Source organism: Chiloscyllium plagiosum, unplaced genomic scaffold (assembly GCF_037043375.1).
Source record: "Chiloscyllium plagiosum isolate Xiang-an unplaced genomic scaffold, Cpla_swu_hap1 HiC_scaffold_34, whole genome shotgun sequence".
Taxonomy (NCBI): Eukaryota; Metazoa; Chordata; class Chondrichthyes; order Orectolobiformes; family Hemiscylliidae; genus Chiloscyllium; species Chiloscyllium plagiosum.
The window spans coordinates 44911146-44930500 of NW_028270172.1; the positions used below are offsets into that span (position 1 = coordinate 44911146).

Sequence of the window (19355 nt, forward strand, 5' to 3'; positions counted from 1 at the left end):
AAAGACAACTGGCTTGTTTCCTTTCGTCATAACCATATAAATCGTTTTCATTTCCCGGGGGCGGGGAGGAGAGGTGATGAAAATCCATCACAAACCTGTTTGTACAAAACTTTAAAATCACACAACACCAGGTTATAGTCCAATGGGTTTAATTGGAAGCACACTAGCTTTCGGAACGTCACTTCCAATTAAACCTGTTGGATATAACCTGGTGTTGTAGGTGGGAGGGGCGGGGGCTTGCTGAGTCTGTATTGTCTGCACTTTTGTATGTAACAGTACTGTGTAATGTACAACTGTCATTGCTGTTGTTTCTTTATATCTTTATGTGAAACTGGGATTTGAGGTTTGTCCTCATGTCCCTGTAAACTGTTTGAACGGTAGGGTTTGGGGCCTGGCTTTGCTGCTCCTCTCCCTTGTAAAATTGCTGTCTCTTGTCTGCAGCTGTAAATGTAACTGTTTGTTGTAAACTGTTTTTGTAATTTGTTTAATAAAATAAAATAACCTGGTGTTGTGTGATTTTTAACTTTGCCCACCCCAGTCCAACACCGGCATCTCAAATCAAAACATGTTTTTGTATGTGAATTAGTGGAATGACGATGGGCAAAGCAATGTGAGCCACTGTACCAAACCTGCACTAACACCACTCCATCAAGGAATCCCCTGGGTCCTGGCTCTCTGGAAACCTATATTCGGAGGCGGTTCTGAGGAGGTGACACGGGAGGGCGGGCGGGGCTAACGCTAATAAATAAAAAGCGACACTTCCTGCATTCGCCTTCGTTTTGCGGTGTAAGTGATTCAGTCTGGTCTGCTCGTAAACGTGTTAAAAGCAGGACTTTTTGTTTATTAATCGAGTCAGGAGGAATCACGTTTCTTGTGACAGGTCTGTTCAGCTTTCTCTCTTTCCCCCCAAATTGGTAGCATTGACTTTGCGTTGTTAGAAGGAGCGTGTGGTTGTGATGAGCAGGAGAACGGATTCCTAAATCCTCTGCATGTGATTTATTTCGGTAGATTGTATGCCCGTCCGTTCGTCCCGTTCCCCTCCAGTGTGCCGGGGGGGGGGGGGGGGGACTCAGGTTTAACTTGAGTGAAGCAGGAATCGGTGAGTGTGCCACCGTTCGGATAACTGCACGATCTCAGAGCCTCAGCTGGAGATTGCTGGGATCACAGCTCCTCGCTTCAGCAACAACTTTGTCGGGGTTAGTGTTACTGTCACTGAGAGTTACACCAAGTGTTCAAAAGTATTAGTTGATTCTCGACCAGGAATGTGGGATGTGCCCAGTAGATTTAGTGAGAGTGTAAATATACTGCATGCTGCTGTTTTTTGTTTTCGTCACTTCTTCCCTTTAATCTGGGACGAAATGATCCATCTGAGTACATTGTAATGAACGCATCCGCTTAACTCCGTTCACTTAGAAACCACGCTTTCATTTCCGTTCCATGTTATTTTTTAGTGCTTTGGAAATATATGGGATTTATCTCTACTTCATGACAGTGACTACAGTAACAATATTTCACTGGCAAAGATCATATGATCATGAGAGAGCGATTGTTCTTGCAGTTGCATTAGATTCCTTTGCACTGAGGATGTTTATAGTTGTGTGTAAAATGGAATGGGGCTGAATAGAATATGTTTCTGACTCCGTGCGATATATCGTGAGCGAGTTCTCAGAAAATGAAATAGTGCATCAGAATGGGAATAGCACAGAAGGTGACCATTCAGCCCAGAAAAGGACAGTTCACCAAGTACTAACCCCCATGCCTTTTGTCATAATCTTACATGTCTGTCTTTTCAAAATTCAGCATTGGGAAGATAGTGGCATAGTAGTACATCACCGGGTGTATAACCCAAGGGGTGAGTGGGGGAGGGGATGAAGGTGATAGGTCAGGGAGGAGAAGGTGGAGTGGATAGGTGGAAAAGGAGATAGGCAGGTAGGACAAGTCTGGACAAGTCATGGGGACAGTGCTGAGCTGGAAGTTTAGAACTAGGGTGAGGTGGGGGAAGGGGAAATGAGGAAACTGTTGAAGTCCACATTGATGCCCTGGGGTTGAAGTGTTCCGAGGCGGAAGATGAGGCGTTCTTCCTCCAGGCGTCTGGTGGTGAGGGAGCGGCGGTGAAGGAGGCCCAGGACCTCCATGTCCTCGGCAGAGTGGGAGGGGGAGTTGAAATGTTGGGCCACTGGGCGATTTGGTTGATTGGTGCGGGTGTCTCGGAGATGTTCCCTAAAGAGCTCTGCTAGGAGGAGCCCAGTCTCCCCAATGTAGAGGAGACTGCATCGGGAGCAACGGATACAATAAATGATATTAGTGGATGTGCAGGTAAAACTTTGATGGATGTGGAAGGCTCCTTTAGGGCCTTGGATAGAGGTGAGGGAGGAGGTGTGGGCACAGGTTTTACAGTTCCTGCGGTCGCAGGGGAAAGTGCCAGGATGGGAGGTTGGGTTGTAGGGGGGCGTGGACCTGACCAGGTAGTCACGAAGGGAACGATCTTTGTGGAAGGTGGAAAGGGGTGGGGAGGGAAATATATCCCTGGTGGTGGGGTCTGTTTGGAGGTGGCGGAAATGGCGGATGATTTGGTTTATGCGAAGGTTGGTAGGGTGGAAGGTGAGCACCAGGGGCGTTCTGTCCTTGTTGCGGTTGGAGGGGTGTGGTCTGAGGGCGGAGGTGCGGGATGTAGATGAGATGCATTGGAGGGCATCTTTAACCACGTGGGAAGGGAAATTGCGGTTTCTAAAGGAGGAGGCCATCTGATGTGTTCTGTGGTGGAACTGGTCCTCCTGGGAGCAGATATGGCAGAGGCGGAGGAATTGGGAATACGGGATGGCATTTTTGCAAGAGGTAGGGTGGGAAGAGGTGTAATCCAGGTAGCTGTGGGAGTCGGTGGGTTTGTAAAAAAAATGTCAGTGTCAAGTTGGTCGTCATTAATGGAGATGGAGATGTCCAGGAAGGGGAGGGAGGTGTCAGAGATGGTCCAGGTAAATTTAAGGTCAGGGTGGAATGTGTTGGTGAAGTTGATGAATTGCTCAACCTCCTCGCGGGAGCACGAGGTGGCGCCAATGCAGTCATCAATGTAGCGGAGGAAGAGGTGGGGAGTGGTGCCGGTGTAATTACGGAAGATCGACTGTTCTACGTAGCCAACAAAGAGACAGGCATAGCTGGGGCCCATACGTGTGCCCATGGCTACCCCTTTGGTCTGGAGGAAGTGGGAGGATTCAAAGGAGAAATTGTTAAGGGTGAGGACCAGTTTGGCCAAACGAATGAGAGTGTCGGTGGAAGGGTACTGTTGGGGACGTTTGGAGAGGGAAAAACGGAGGGCTTGGAGGCCCTGGTCATGGCGGATGGAGGTGTAGAGGGATTGGATATCCATGGTGAAGATGAGGCATTGGGGGCCGGGGAAACGGAAGTCTTGGAGGAGGTGGAGGGAGTGGGTGGTGTTTCGAACGTATGTGGGGAGTTCCTGGACTAGGGGGGATAGGACAGTGTTGAGGTAGGTAGAGGTGAGTTTAGTGGGGCAGGAGCATGCTGAGACAATGGGTCGGCCAGGGTGGTCAGGCTTGTGGATCTTGGGAAGGAGGTAGAACCGGGCAGTGCGGGGTTCCTGGACTATGAGGTTGGAAGCTGTGGGTGGGAGATCTCCTGAGGTGATGAGGTTCTGTATGGTTTGGGAAATGATGGTTTGGTGATGGGGGGTGGGGTCATGGTCGAGGGGGCAGTAGGAAGAAGTGTCCTCGAGTTGACGCTTGGCTTCGGCAGTGTAGAGGTCAGTGCGCCAGACTACCACTACGCCCCCTTTATCCGCTGGCTTGATGGTAAGGTTGGGATTGGAGCAGAGGGATTGGAGGGCTGCGCGTTGAGGGTGAGAGGGAGGTAGACAGGTTGAGGCGGTTAATATCCCGGCGGCAGTTGGAAAAGAAGAGGTCGAGGGCAGGTAATAGGCCAGCGCAGGGTGTCCAGGTGGATGCAGTGTGTTGGAGGTGGGCGAAGGGGTCCTCGCCATTTAATTAAGATCCTGAAGCCAAACCAGTTATTTTAAAAGGATTTTCTGAACCTGTATTTTAACAAACCAAAATATTTAAATATCAAACACTCTGAGCATGGCACAATTTACATTGGAACATTCCCCCTCCCCTTCCCCCACCGACCCAACTATTAGTACAATCTTAATTTCAGTGTACCTCATGTTTTTATTTTAAAAAGAGCCTCTGGTCAGAATTCTCCTCGTTTAAATACGTGGAAAAATGCGCACATTTGAGACCCCCCCCGGTCAGCTCACCTGGTGATGATCCATGAAATGGAATATGAGGAGTCAAAAAGATGGCAGACGTGGCTCCTAAAGATCCACACCAGGGTCAGACAAAAATAAATCACGTACACAGGCTCCCAGTCAACCACCACAGCACCGAAAACAAAACACAAGCATTGGGGCATTGGTCTGACATTCCCAAAGCTCCCTGAACCCCACAGCGCTTGGCACGTGCACACGAGAAGATCAGTGAAACCTCCTCACCTCCTGAGGAAACTGGACCGAGGAACTCCGTACCACCACCAGACAAGGCTGCGAAGGAAAGACAGACCAGCCATACCCTCACGGCGAAATCACACCCACAAAAAGAGAGAACCTTCGAAACGGCCCACGTGGTGCCGCAGTCGAAGCCATTCCCCCTCCCCCAGAACAATGAACTTGACTTGGCGAGTCTCAGCCCAGAAACTGTGATTCCCACAACAAAAACCCAGACAAAGCTTCCCTGGCAGTCAATGCACTTTACTGCTGGGACCAAAGCAGGCCAACTCCACTTTCTTCCCCTTTTCCCAGTGATGCCATTTTGCCCCAAAAGTACTTCTAAGGGGAGGTATGAAGGACAAAGGTGATAACTTTAGGATGTAGCAAATTCTAATTTTTGTTTTATGCTCTGGAACCTCAAACCTCATGTCTGTAGAGGATTTTAAACTATTTTCCCTAGAGGACATTTTACTCTTTTCTCACTTTACTTCTCACAGGGACTCTAATCCCTTTCTTACTCTATATGCCTGGAGACTCTAACCCCGATTCACCCCTTTTTAAAACCCAGTTTTGCTCAAAGTGACTTGGTGTGTGAGCTACCTCAAAGATGAGGGGTTGACTGAGTGGTAGGTTTAGAGAGAGAGATCAAGGTGAAGCTTACCTTGTGGGCCCACCCGCCTCATGCAACCAACACTCAGACGATCACTTATTCACTCCACCTGGAAGCTCTGTGTATGTTGGAATCCCACTGCTGCCACCCAATTGTTAAGTTCTTTTCCTGAGGTTTTGCACACGATATGCAACTGCAACACGCCAACTTCTGCAAAGTTAAAGTTGATTAAAGCCTGAACAACCAGGTGACCCTCTTCACAGGTGTGCAAGGTCAAGTCAAAGCGAGGCCCCTGAGCAAAGGAAACACCTCTCCTTTATACAGGTCAGTTGCTATGCTTACAGATGCTCTGGCCACTCCCCCACAGTCACATGCCACTCAGGACACCCTCAGTCACTCAGTCACATGTTACCCCAGGTACAATGGCAGGATGAGACCATCGGAGATAATGCAAATATTAATGCCCTAATCCTGGGGAATCGTTAAGCAGATGATTTCCAGACTCAAGTCATTCCCCAAGACAATGCAAGTGCGACGTACCTCTGGCTGGAAATCATTTCTGAATGGAAGAGATTGAATTAATAATTTAACTTGACAACAGCAAATGACTGTCTAGATGAAGTGTAAATTGCAATGGATAGTCATCCGCATTCTTTCATGGCTGTTCCCGCCCAAAGACAGTGCAGTTTAACACTTCCATGTTAATGTTAATCTTTTAACATTACAAAGGAGCATCCGAGGAGCAGGAGAGTCGCATTATGGGCATATGCCCATAAGCCCTTCACCAGGAATGTAGGGGCGGGGGGGGGGGGGGGGGGGGGGTGTCAGTGAGAGGTGTGCGAGATAAATAGGAGGCGGGGAAGGTAGCTTGGAAGATGATAGGTAGATTCAGATGGTGTGTGGTGGTGATAGGTCAGAGTCAAGGGTGGAGCAGATGGGTGGGAAGGAAAATGGACAAGTAGGACAGTTCAAGAGGGTGGAGCTGAGTTGGATCTGGGATGAGGTGGGGGGAGGAGAGATGATGATACCATGTGGTTGGAGAGTCCCAAGGTGGAAGATGAGATGTGTCAGGTGGTTAGGATTTGGCAGTGGAGGAGGCCCAGGATTTGCATGTCCTTGGTGGAGTGGGAGGAGGAGTTGAAGTTATCGGCCACAGGGCGGTGGGCTTGTTTTGTCCGTGTGTCCTGAGATGTTCTCTGAAACATTCTGTGAGTTGGCATCCTGTCTCTCCGATGTAGAGGAGACCACATCAAGAGCAATGGACAAAGTAGATGAGGGTTTTGGATGTGGAGGAGAGTCTCTGCCAGATGTGGAAGGATCCTTTGGGGCCTTGGATGGAGGTGAGGGACGAGGTGTGGGTGCAGGTTTTACACCTCTTGCTGCAGCAAGGGAAGGTGCTGGGAGTGGAGGGTGGATTGGTGGGGAGGTTGTGGACCTAACAAAGGAGTCATGGAGGGAATGGTCTCGGTGGAATGCTGGTAGGGGTGGGGAGGGAGATCGATCTCTGGTGGTGCGGTCTGTTTTAGGTTGCGGAAACGGTGGAGGATAAGGCACTGTATCTGGAAATTAGTGGAAGGTTTGGTGGAGGTGGGGGTTCTGTCCTTGTTGCGGTTGGAGGGTTGGAGTTCAAGGGTGGAGGTGCAGTAGAGGGCATTATTGACCATGTGGGATGGGAAATTGCAGTCCTTGACTTAGGAGGCCATCTGGGGTGTTCTGGAGTGGAATTGCTCCTCCTGGGTACAGATATGGTAGAGGCAGAGGAATTGGGAGTAAGGGATAGCAATTTTACTGGAGGTGTAGTCCAGGTAGCTGTGGGAGTCGGTAGGTTTGAAATAGACATCCATGTTGAGTCGGCTGCTGGAGATGGAGACGGAGGTGTCCGAGATGGTCCAGGAAACTTGAGATCAGGCTGGAAGGTGTTCCTGAAGTTGATGAACTGTTCAATCTCCTCATGAGAATGCAAGGTGGCGCCAATCAATGCAGTGGAGGGAAAGATGGGGAATGGTGCCAGTGTAACTATGGAAGATGGATTGTTCCACGTATCCAATGAAGAGGCAGACATAGCTGGGGCCCATGCAAGTGCACATGGCTACTCCTTTAGTCTGAAGGGAGTTGGAGGATTCAAAGGAGAAGTTGTTCGGGATGAGGACTAGTTCAGACAACCGAATGAGTGTGTTGGTGGAAGGATACTGGTTGGGACAGTTGGAGAGGAAGAAACAGGGCTTGGAGGCCATCGCCATGGCGGATGGCCATGTACAGGGACTAGATGTCCATGGTGAAGATGAGGCATTAGGGGCCGGGAAAATGAAAAGTCTGGAGGTGGAGGGCATGGGTGGTGTCCCAAATGTATGTGGGGAATTCCTGGACCAAGGGGGCAGGATGGTGTCAAGATATGAGGAGATAGGTTTGGTGGGGCAGGAGCAGGCGGAGATAGTGGATCGACTGGGGCAGTCAGGCTTATGAATTTTGGGTAAAAGATAGAATCGGGTGGTGTGGGGTTCTGGGACCATGAGGTTGGACACTGTAGATTGGAGATTCCCATCAACTCGCCGCACCAATCTCTGGATATAACGCATCATCCTCTGCCATTTCTGCCATCTACAGTCAGACTCCACCACCAGTGATATATTTCCCTCCCCACCCGTATCAGCGTTCCGCAGAGACCATGCCCTCTGCGACTCCCTTGTTACGTCCACAGCCCCCACCAACCCACCCTCCACTCTTCGCACCTTCCCTTGCCACCGTAAGAGTGAAAACCTACGCCCACACCTTTCTCCCCCATCACCTCCATCCCAGGCCCCAAAGGATCTTTCTACATCCAGCAGAGATTTTTCTGCATATGCAAACCCCTCATCTACTGTGTCCATTCCTCTCATTGTGGAGACAGGACACCAACTCATGGAAGATTTCAGAACATCTCTGAGACGCATGTACTAAACAACCCACCGCCCTGTGGCCAAACACTTCAACTCCCCCTTCCACTCCACCAAGGACATGCAATCCAGGGTCACCTCCACCAGTAAATCCAAGCCACTTGACGCCTGGAGGAATGCCTCATCTTCCGCCTTGGGGTGCTCCAACGATACGGCATCATCATCGATTTCACCAGTTTCTTCTTCTCCCCTTCCCTAACCTCATCCAGCCCTCCAACTTGGCACTGTCTTTCCTGTCCATCTTCCTTCCCACCTATCTGCTCCACCCTCCACTCTGACCTATCATTACCACACTCAACCTGCATCTACCAATCTTCTTCCAAGCTACCTTTCCTGCCCAGCCCTACTCCCCATTTCTTTCCGTGTACCCCCCACTTCCTGCTGTAAGGCCTATGCCTGAAATGTTGACTCTCCTGCTCCTTGGATGCTGCCCTGACCTGCTGTGCTTTTCTAGCACCGCACTTTTTGACTCTGATCTGCAGTCCTCACTTTCTCCTTTTCTCAGTGGGCTGAATGGCCTACTTCTGGTCATGATTCCTGATGAAGGGCTTTTGCCCAAAATGTCGATTTTCCTGCTCCTCTGATGCTGCCTGATCTTCTGTGTTTTTCCAGCACCACTGTTATCTTGACCCTTTCATGAAAGGGAAGTCATGTCTTCCTAATTCATTAGAGTTTTTCAGGGATGTCTCAACCAGAGTGGATAGAGGAAAGTCAGTGGATGTGTTGTATTTAGACTTCTAGAAGGCCTTCAAGGTACCTCTCAAAAAATTACGCCATAAGGTAAGAGCACATAGAGGTAGCATGTTGTCATGGATAGAGACTGGCTAATGAGCAGGAAACAGTGTGTGTTTCAGGTTGGAGACATGTGGGGTTCCACAGGAATCAGTGCTGGGACTGTTCACAATATATATTCGTGATTAAGAGGAAGGAAGTTGAAGGTATTGTAGCCAAGTTTGCAGACAACACCAAATGTATCCATTGCTCCTGATGCGGACTCTTCTATATCGGAGAGACTGAGTGCAAACATGGGGACCGGTTTAGGGAATGTCTATGGTCCACACGCTCCAATCAACCCTACCTTCTGGTTGCCAGCCATTTCAACTCCCCCTCACTCTCCCCGATGACATATCCACCCTGGGCTGCCTCCACCATCAAAATAAGGCCACGTACAAACTGGAGGAAGGACACCACATCTTCTGCCTTGGGAACTTGTAACCATACGGCCTTACATAGAACTGAGTAGCTTACAAATATCTTCCCCCACCTCATCCCAGATCCAGCTCCCCCCCTTTCTGCCTCACCCCATTGGCCTGACCAAACTTATTCATCTTTCTTCCCACCTATCCACTCCACCCTTTCCATTGACCAATCACAATCACCTTCTACCTGCATCTACCTATCGCCATCCTGTCCTCCTTTCCCCAATCCCACCTCCCCCTCTATTTATTTATTTATCAGCCCATTTCACCCTCCCCAGGCCTAATTAAAGATTCTAACCTGAAATGTCAACTCCCCATCTCCTCTGCTACTTGACAATGTAAATGCTGAGAGGATGCTTCCCCTCATGGGAGAATCTAGGACCAGATGGCATAGTCTCAGGTTAAAGGTGTGCCATTTGAAGACTGAGATAAGGAAGAATATCTTCTCCTTAGATAGTTGAGTTTTTGGAACTCCTTGCCACAAAGCTGGGCAGCAGAGTCCTTGTACACATTTAACACTGAAATAGATGGGTCCTTGATCAGTCGGGTTAACCGGAGGTTATGGTGTAAATGTGGGTAAGGGGGTATGAGTAATGTCGGATCAGCCATGACTCTGTTGAATGATGGAGCAGCCTCGAGGGGCCAGACGGCCACTTCCTATTCTGATTTGTTATGGTCTTGTCGTCTTACTACAGCGGCAGTTTAATCAAAGTTCTGTACAGCTCCAACATGACCTCCTGTTGTTAGCATCTATGCCATGACTGATAAAGCCAAACATCCCGTCTGCATTCTTTACCACCCTATTAACCTATCTTGCCACCTTCAGGGATCGGTGGACAAGCATCCCTGAGATCCCTCTGTTCCTTCTTGTGTCATGCCATTCATCGTTTACTCCCTTGCCTTGTTTTTCCTTCCAAAACATATATTTGTCAAGGTTAAATTCCATCGCAGGGTTTGTGAAGGTTTGTAGCTCAGGTTGAGGTTTAGGGTGTAGGTTTTCTCGCTGAGCTGTAGGTTTGATATCCAGACGTTTCATTACCTGACTAGGTAACATCATCAGTGGCGACCTCCAAGTGAAGCGACGCTGTTGTCTCCTGCTTTCTATTTATATCTTTCTCCTGGATGGGTTTGTGGTGATGTCATTTCCTGTTTGTTTTCTGAGGGGTTGATAGATGGCATCTAGATCTATGTGTTTGTTTATGGCATTGTGGTTGGAGTGCCTGGGTTCACTACGTAGATGACACTTTTGTCATCACAAAACGAAACAAGATAGAACAGACATTTAACATCATCAACAACACCCTCACAGGCATATAGTTCACCAAGGAGGAAGAAACTGACAACAACTCGCATTTCTGGACGTCACAGTCGAAAGAAAGGACAACAGAGAACTACAAACCTGCATATACAGAAAACCCCCGACAAACACTGACCAAATACTTAACTACACCAGCAACCATCCCAACACACACAAACGAAGCTGTATCAGAACACTATTCCAACGAGCCATCACACACTGCAGCACGGACGAATTTCGGAAAACAGAGAACCACCTATACAACATATTCAAGAAGAACGGATACTCAAAAAATACAGTGCGCAGATTCCTCAAGAACAAACCACGACAAGCAGACCAAACACAACCAGAAACCCTAACCACCTTACCATACATCAAAGAAGTTTCAGAAATGACAGCCAGACTACTAAGACCCCTTGGAATCCTAGTAGCACACAAACCCACCAACACTCAAACAAAAACTAACAAACTTAAAAGACCCAGTACAACCCATGGACAAAACCAATGTCATCTATAAAATTCCATGCAAAGACTGCCACAAACACTACGTAGGACAAACAGGAAGAAAGTTAACCACCAGGATACACCAGCTAGCCACAAAAAGACATGACCCCCTCTCCCTCATAGTCCTACACACAGCTGAAAAAAACCACCATTTCGACTGGGACAACACATCTATCCTGGGACAGGCTAAGCAAAGACATGACAGAGAATTCCTAGAGGCCTGGCCCTCCAACCACAATGCCATAAACAAGCATATAGATCTCGATGCCACCTATCAACCCCTCAGAAATCGAACAGGAAATGACATCACCAGAAACCCCAGGAACCCCATCCAGGAGAAAGATATAAATAGAAAGCAGGAGACAACAGCTTCGCTTCACTTGGAGGTCGCCACTGATGATGTTACCAAGCCAGGTAATGAAACATCTGGATGTCAAACCTACAGCTCAGCAAGCAAACCTACACCCCATTAAATTCCATCTGCTACTGATCTACCACTAGAGTCAGTGGGGGAGCACTTTGGGGCCAGCGACAATAATTCTATTTGTTTTAAAATAGTGATGGAAAAGGACAGGCCAGATCTAAAAGTTGATGTTCTAAATTGGACAAAGGCCAATTTTGGTGGTATTAGGCAAGAACTTTCGAAAGCTGATTGGAGGCAGATGTTCACAGGTAAAGGGACGGCTGGAAAATGGGAAGCCTTCAGAAATGAGATAACAAGAATCCAGAAAAAGTATATTCCTGTCAGGGTGAAAGGGAAGGGTGGTAGGTATAAGGAATGCTGGATGACTAAAGAAATTGAGGGTTTGGTTAAGAAAAAGAAGGAAGCATATGTCAGGTATAGACAGGATAGATCGAGTGAATCCTTAGAGTATAAAGAAAGTAGGAATATACTTAAGAGGGGAATCAGAAGGCCAAATGGGGACATGCGATAGCTTTGGCAAATATAATTAAGGAGAATCCAAAGGGTTTTTACAAATATATTAAGGACAAAAGGGTAACTAGGGAGAGAATAGAGGCCCCTCAAAGATCAGCAAGGCGGCCTTTGTGTGGAGCCACAGAAAATGGGGGAGATACTAAATGAATATTTTGCTTCAGTATTTACTGTGGAAAAGGATATGGAAGAGATAGACTGTAGGGAAATAGATGTTGACATCTTGCAAAATGTCCATATTACAGAGGAGGAAGTGCTGGATGTCTTGAAACGGTTAAAGGTGGATAAATCCCCAGGACCTGATCAGGTGTACCCGAGAACTCTGTGGGAAGCTAGAGAAGTGATTGCTGGGCCTCTTGCTGAGATATTTGTATCATCGATAGTCACAGGTGAGGTGCCGGAAGACTGGAGGTTGGCAAACATGGTGCCATTGTTTAAGAAGGGTGGTAAAGACAAGCCAGGGAATTATAGACTGGTGAGCCTGACCTCGGTGGTGGGCAAGTTGTTGGAGGGAATCCTGAGAGACAGGATGTATATGTATTTGAAAAGGCAAGGACTGATTCAGGATAGTCAACATGGCTTTGTACGTGGGAAATCATGTCTCACAAACTTGAGTGAGTTTTTGAAGAAGTAACAAAGAAGATTGCGGGCAGAGCGGTAGATATGATCTATATGGACTTCAGTAAGGTGTTCGACAAGGATCCGCATGGGAGACTGATTAGCAAGGTTAGATCTCATGGAATACATGGAGAACTAGCCACTTGGATACAGAACTGGCTCAAAGGTAGAAGGCAGAGGGTGGTGGTGGAGGGGAGTTTTTCAGACTGGAGGCCTATGATCAGTGGAGTGCCAAAAGGATCGGTTGTGGGCCCTCTACTTTTTGTCATTTATGTCAATGATTTGGATGCGAGCATAAGAGGTACAATTAGTGAGTTTGCAGATGACACCAAAACTGGAGGTGTAGTGGACAGCGAAGAGGGTTACCTCAGATTACAACAGGATCTGGACCACATGGGCCAATGGGCTGAGAAGTGACAGATGGAGTTTAATTCAGATAAATGCGCAGGTGCTGCATTTTGGGAAAGCAAATCTTAGCAGGACTTATATACTTAATGGTAAGGTCCTAGGGAGTGTTGCTGAACAAAAAGACCTTGGAGTGCAGGTTCATAGCTCCTTGAAAGTGGAGTCACAGGTGGATAGGATAGTGAAGAAGGCGTTTGGTATGCTTTCCTTTATTGGTCAGAGTATTGAGTACAGGGATTGGGAGGTCATGTTGCGGCTGTACAGGACATTGGTTAGGCCACTGTTGGAATATTGCGTGCAATTCTGGTCTCCTTCCTATTGGAAAGATGTTGTGAAACATGAAAGGGTTCAGAAAAGATTTACAAGGATGTTGTCAGGGTTGGAGGTCCTGAGCTACAGGGAGAGGCTGAGCAGGCTGGGGCTGTTTTCCCTGGAGCGTTGGAGGCTGAGGGTTGACCTTAGAGGTTTACAAAATTATGAGGGGCATGGATAGGATAAATAGACAAAGTCTTTTCCCTGGGTTCGGGGAGTCCAGAACTAGAGGGCATAGGTTTAGGGTGAGAGGGGAAAGATATAAAAGAGACCTAAGGGGCAACCTTTTCATGCAGAGGGTGGTACGTGTATGGAATGAGCTGCCAGAGGATGTGGTGGAGGCTGATACAATTGCAACATTTAAGAGGCATTTGGATGGGTATATGAATAGGAAGGGTTTGGAGGGATATGGGCCGGGTGCTGGCAGGTGGGATTAGATTGGGTTGGGATATCTGGTTGGCATGGACGGGTTGGACCGAAGGGTCTGTTTCTATGCTGTACATCTCTATGACTCTCGAGTCAGAGGTGTATGGCACAGAAACAGACCCTTCGGTGCAACTCACCCAGGCTGACCAGATATCCTAAATTAATCCAGTCCCCTGAGCCAGCACGTGGCCCATATCCTTCAAAAGCCTTCCTATTCACATACCCATCCAGATGCTTTTCAAATGCTGTAATTGTACATCCTCCACTACTTCCTCTGGCAGCTCATTCCATACACGTACCACCCTCTGCATGAAAAGGTTGCTCCTTGCGCCCCTTTTATATCTTTCCCCTTCACCTTAAACCTATGCCCTTTAATTCTGGATGACTCCACCCCAGGGAAAATCCCTTGCCTATTTATTCTATCCATGCCCCTCATGATTTTATAAACTTCTATAAGGTCATCCCTCAGCCTCTGATGCTCCAGGGAAAACAGCCCTAGCCTATTCAACCTCTCGCTGTAGCTCAAACCCTCCAATCCTGACAACACCCTTATAAATCTTTTCTGAATCTTTTCAAGTTTCATAACGTCCTTCTGATAGGAGGGAGACAGAATTGCACACAATATTCCAAAAGTAGCCTAACCAATGTCCTGTACAGCCACAACATGACCTCCCAACCCCTATACTCAATACTCTGACCAGTATAGGAAAGCATACCAAATGCTTGCTTCAGTATCCTATCAACCTTTGACTCCACTTTCAAGAAACTGTGAACCTGTACTCCAAAGTCTTTGTTACCCAGGACCTTTTCCATTAAGTATATAAGTCCTGCCCTAATTTTCCTTTCCAAAATGCAGAACCTCACATTTAGTTAATTTAAACTCCAACATTCCTCAGCCCATTGGCCCATCTCACGAAGATCTTGTTGGACTCTGCAGTAACCTTCTTCACTGTCCACTACACCTCCAAATTTGGTGCCATCTGCAAACTTACTAACTATACCACCTGTGTTCACATCCAAATCATAAATAATGAAAAGGAGTAGATCCAGCACTGATCCTTGTGGCACTCCACTGGTCACAGGCCTCCAGTTTGAAATGCAACCCTCCACCACCACCCTGCCTTCTACTTTTGAGCCAATTCTGTATTCAATTGGCTAGTTTTCTCTGTATTTCATTTGATCTCACCTTGCTAACTTGTCAACCATGAGAAACCTTGTCAAACGCCTTACTGAAGTCCATATAGATTACATCCACCGCTCTGCCCTCAAAGTCCTCTTCTTTCCTTTGTCAAAAAACTCAAGTTCTTGAGATATGATTTCCCACGCACAAAAGCCATGCTGAGTATCCTTAATCAGTCCTTGCCTTTTGAAATACATATAGATCCTGTCCCTTCGGATTCCTTCCAACAACATGCCCACCATTGATGTCACGCTTACTGGTCTATAGTTCCCTGGCTTTTCTTTACCAGCTTTCTTAAATAGTGGCACCATGTTAGCTAACCTCCAGCCTTCCTGCACCTCACCTGACTAACATTGATACAAATATCTCAGCAAGGGGTCCAGCAATCACTTCCCTAGTTTCCCACTGAGTTCTAAGGTATACCTGATAAGGTCCTGGGGATTTATCCATTTTTATACGTTTTAAGACATCTGACCTATCTCTTTATATCTTCCAGTTTAACTTCATCCTCCTCACTGTTAGTAACCTGGCCAAACTTTGTGTCAGCTGCAAACTTGCTACTTATCTGCCTCCCCACCACATTCTGATCTGTACCATTTATGAATTTCACAAACAACAAGTGACCCAGGCCAGAACACAGTGGTAAATTGCACTGCATACTAGGCTGCAGTCATACAAGCAGACTTCTACCACCACCTTCTGTCTCCTAGCATTAAGCCCAATTTTGGATCCATCTAGCCAAGCTACTCTAGATCCCAAAAGTATTTATGTTCTTTCAGTTTCCCATGTGGGACCTTGTCAAACGCCTTGCAGAAATCCATATAAACTACATCAACTGTCCTACCCTTATCCAAATATTTGATTACTTAATTGAAAAATTCCACCAGATTGTTAGGAATGACCTCTTTCTGTCAAAGTCATGCTGACTATCCCTGATCAAACGTTACCTCTGCAAATGGAGATTTTTTTTTTTGTTCACTACTTTTCCCAGTGATATATTAGACTCATTGGTTTCTAGTTCCCAAATCTCTCTCCCATGCTTCTTGCAAGGCGGAACCACATTAGCTTTCCCCAAGTCCTCAAGCTCATCCAAAAACAGAAGCAAGTCCCCGAACACTACTTTCCATGAATAAATCTTTGCGGGTTTTTCTTGATTGATGCACATTAGCTAAAGTGATTATTAATTTTGTTGCAAATTATTGTTTCTAAAACCATCACCATCATCACCTGACTGGAGGTTTGCGTTTCTATTTTTGGACAATAATGTTACTTTGTGCCAGTCTTCAGTGTTCTGGCATCACCCATAGGTTTAAAGGCTGAAAACATATGGCCTGTGCCTCTAATTTCACTTTTGTCCATCAGTATCCTTGGATTCATCTCATCCTGGTGTCCTAGCAATGGTTTTGAGTGCAAACAGTTTATCCAACCTTAAACTCATTGTGTGTAAATTATCACCTTTATTCAGTATCACCTGCATAACATGTTTCGAGGTAAAGTATGATACAAAATATTAATTTTGTATCTCTGCCAAGCTTATTGCCTCCATGTATTTAAACCATTTGTCCATCGAAAGAGACATAGAAGAAATACCCACCAGTCACCGACCTGTTTTCTTGTGGCATTGTACTTATGCTCTGACAGCTGGGTGTTAGGTTCCTTTCCTTGCCGTTCGTACACACTTGTTGCAACTGCAATACGCTAACTTCTGCGAACAGCCAAAATTTATTTAGCGAGTACAAGTTTTGGAGGAATACTTAACACTCTTCGCAATGTTTGTGAAGCATGTCAAGCTCTCTTCACAAAGGGACCAGATCTTCCTTTATACAGAACTTTACATCACCATCAGTAATGCTGACAAAGCCCCCAGCACCCCCCCCCCCCCCCCCCCCCCCCCGCCTGCCCAGCGTCACATGCCACTCAGGACACAATGTTCCTGGAAATAATCAAGTCACTGCAATGTGATTTAGATCATTCCTTAATGGCAAGATCTGGTGTAATTTGTGTTTTTTTTATAATAACTGCGGGATGTGGTTAGAATTTTAACTGCAATGTTCTTACTGGTTCTGAATAGCAGGAGATGGCAATGCAAATTTTTACGTTCTACCTGCAAGGCGGAGAAACATGTTATCCTACCCCTGAGACATCCAATTTCTTACAGTCAGCAGAACAAATTAATGGTGGCCCAATGGTTAGCACTGCTGCCTCACAGCGCCAGAGACCCGGGTTCAATTCCCGCCTCAGGCGACTGACTGTGTGGAGTTTGCACATTCTCCCCGTGTCTGCGTGGGTTTCCTCCCGGTGCTCCGGTTTCCTCCCACAATCCAAAAATGTGCAGGTTAGGTGAATTGACCATGCTAAATTGCCCATAGTGTTAGGTGAAAGGGGTAAATGTAGGGGGATGGGTCTGGGTGGGTTGTGCTTCGGCGGATTAGTGGGGACTTGTTAGGCCGAAGGGCCTGTTTCCACACTGTAAGTAATCTAATCTCACTGGGAACTGGTTGAAAGGGTTCTCTGCTGATAGTTTTGATCTCCTGCTGCTGCTGTTCTCACAGGTCTGCTCACTTTCTTTTTTTGAGAAGTGCCCATGCTCTTAAGATGTTTGAGAATCTGCTTCCTTTTGCACTGACTGCTGTCTAAATCGGAAGTGAAAATATTTCTGTTGAGTAAAGGGAACTATGGAGCTATGAGGGAGGAGCTGGCCAAAATTCAATGGTGCAATACCTTAGCAGGGATGACAGTGGAGGAACAATGGCAGGTATTTCTGTGTATAATGCAGAAGATGCAGGACCGGTTCATTCAAAAAAGGAAGCAAGATTCTAGGAGGAGGCAGGGGTGGCCATGGCTGACGAGGGACGTTAAGAAACATATAAAGTTAAAAGACAAAAAGTATAACATAGCAAAGATAAGTGGGAAAACGGAGGACTGGGAAGCTTTTAAAGAACAACAGAGGATTACTAAGAAGGAAATATGCAGAGAAAAAATGAGGTACGAAGGTAAACTGGCCAAAAATATAAAGGAGGATAGTAAAAGCTTTTTTAGGTATGTGAAAGGCAAAAAAAATGGTTAAGACTAAAATTGGGCCCTTGAAGACAGAAACAGGGGAATATATTACAGGAGACAAAGAAATGGCAGAAGAATTGAATTGGTATTTCAGATCTGTGTTCACTGGGGAAGACACAAGGACCTGAACTGAAGGGAATTTATATTTGCCAGGAATTGGTGTTGGAGAGACTGTTAGGTCTGAAGGTTGATAAGTCCCCAGGGCCTGATGGTCTACATCCCAGGGTACTGAAGGAAGTGGCTTGACAAATCATGGATGTGTTGGTGATTATTATCCAGAGTTCGATAGATTCGGGATCAGTTCCTGCGGATTGGAGGGTGGCTAATGTTGCATCACTTTTTAAGGAAAGGTGGGAGAGAGAAAGCAGGAAATTATAGACCAGTTAGTCTGACCTCAGTGGTGGGAAAGATGCTGGAGTCGATTATAAAGGATGAAATTACGACACATTTGGAAATGAAGTAACAGGATAGGTCAGAGTCAGCATGGATTTATGAAGGGGAAATCATGCTTGACTAATCTTCTGGAATTTTTTGAGGATGTAACTCTGAAGATGGATGAGGGAGTCCAGTAGATGTAGTGTACCTGGACTTTCAGAAAGCTTTTGATAAAGTCCCACATAGGAGGTTAGTGAGCAAAATCAGGGTGCATGGTACTGGGGGCAAAGTACTAACTTGGATTGAAAGTTGGGTGGCCGACAGGAAACAGTAGTGATAAATGGCTCCATTTCGGAATGGCAGGCAGTGACCAGTGGGGTACTGCAGGGATCAGTGCTGGGACCGCAGCTTTTTACAATATATATTAATGATATAGAAGATGGTATTAGGAATAACATTACCAAATTTGCTGATGATACTAAGCTGGGTGGCAGGGTGAAATGTGAGGAGGATGTTAGGAGATTACAGGGTGACCTGGACAGGTTAGGTGAGTGGTCAGATGCAGTTTAATGTGGATAAATGTATGGTTATCCACTTTGGTGGCAAGAACAGGAAGGCAGATTACTACCTAAATTTAGGTAAAGGGGCAGTACAAAGAGATCTGGGTGTTCTTGTACACAGTCAATGAAGGTAAGCATACAGGTACAGCAGGTAGTGTATATACTTCAACGCAAGGAGTATCAGAAATAAGGTGGCTGAACTTAAGGCGTGGATTGGTACTTGGGACTACGATGTTGTGGCCATCACGGAAACATGGATAGAAGAGGGACAGGAATGGTTGTTGGAGGTTCCAGGTTACAGATGTTTCAATAAGATTAGGGAGGGTGGTAAAAAAGGAGGGGGTGTGGCATTGCTAATTAGAAATGGTATAATGGCTGCAGAAAGGCAGTTCGAGGGGGATCTGCCTTTGGAGGTAGTATGGGCTGAAGTAAGAAATAGGAAAG

At 46.6% G+C, this 19355-nt stretch overlaps 1 protein-coding gene across 5 annotated transcripts in view; it reads left to right on the forward strand.

Annotated features, from left to right (window-relative positions):
- Nucleotides 1–790: 790 nt before the first annotated feature.
- The window catches only part of LOC148141157 (uncharacterized), a 68599-nt gene continuing 50034 nt past the window's right edge, over nt 791–19355 (forward strand). For 3 of the 5 annotated variants that reach the window (XM_087978646.1, XM_087978649.1, XM_087978650.1), the window contains exon 1: nt 791–880. The gene's annotated coding sequence lies outside the window, so the exon portion shown is untranslated. Of the gene's footprint in view, nt 881–1063; nt 1197–19355 lie in introns of those variants that run through there. The other 2 variants (XM_087978647.1, XM_087978648.1) reach the window with 2 other exon arrangements.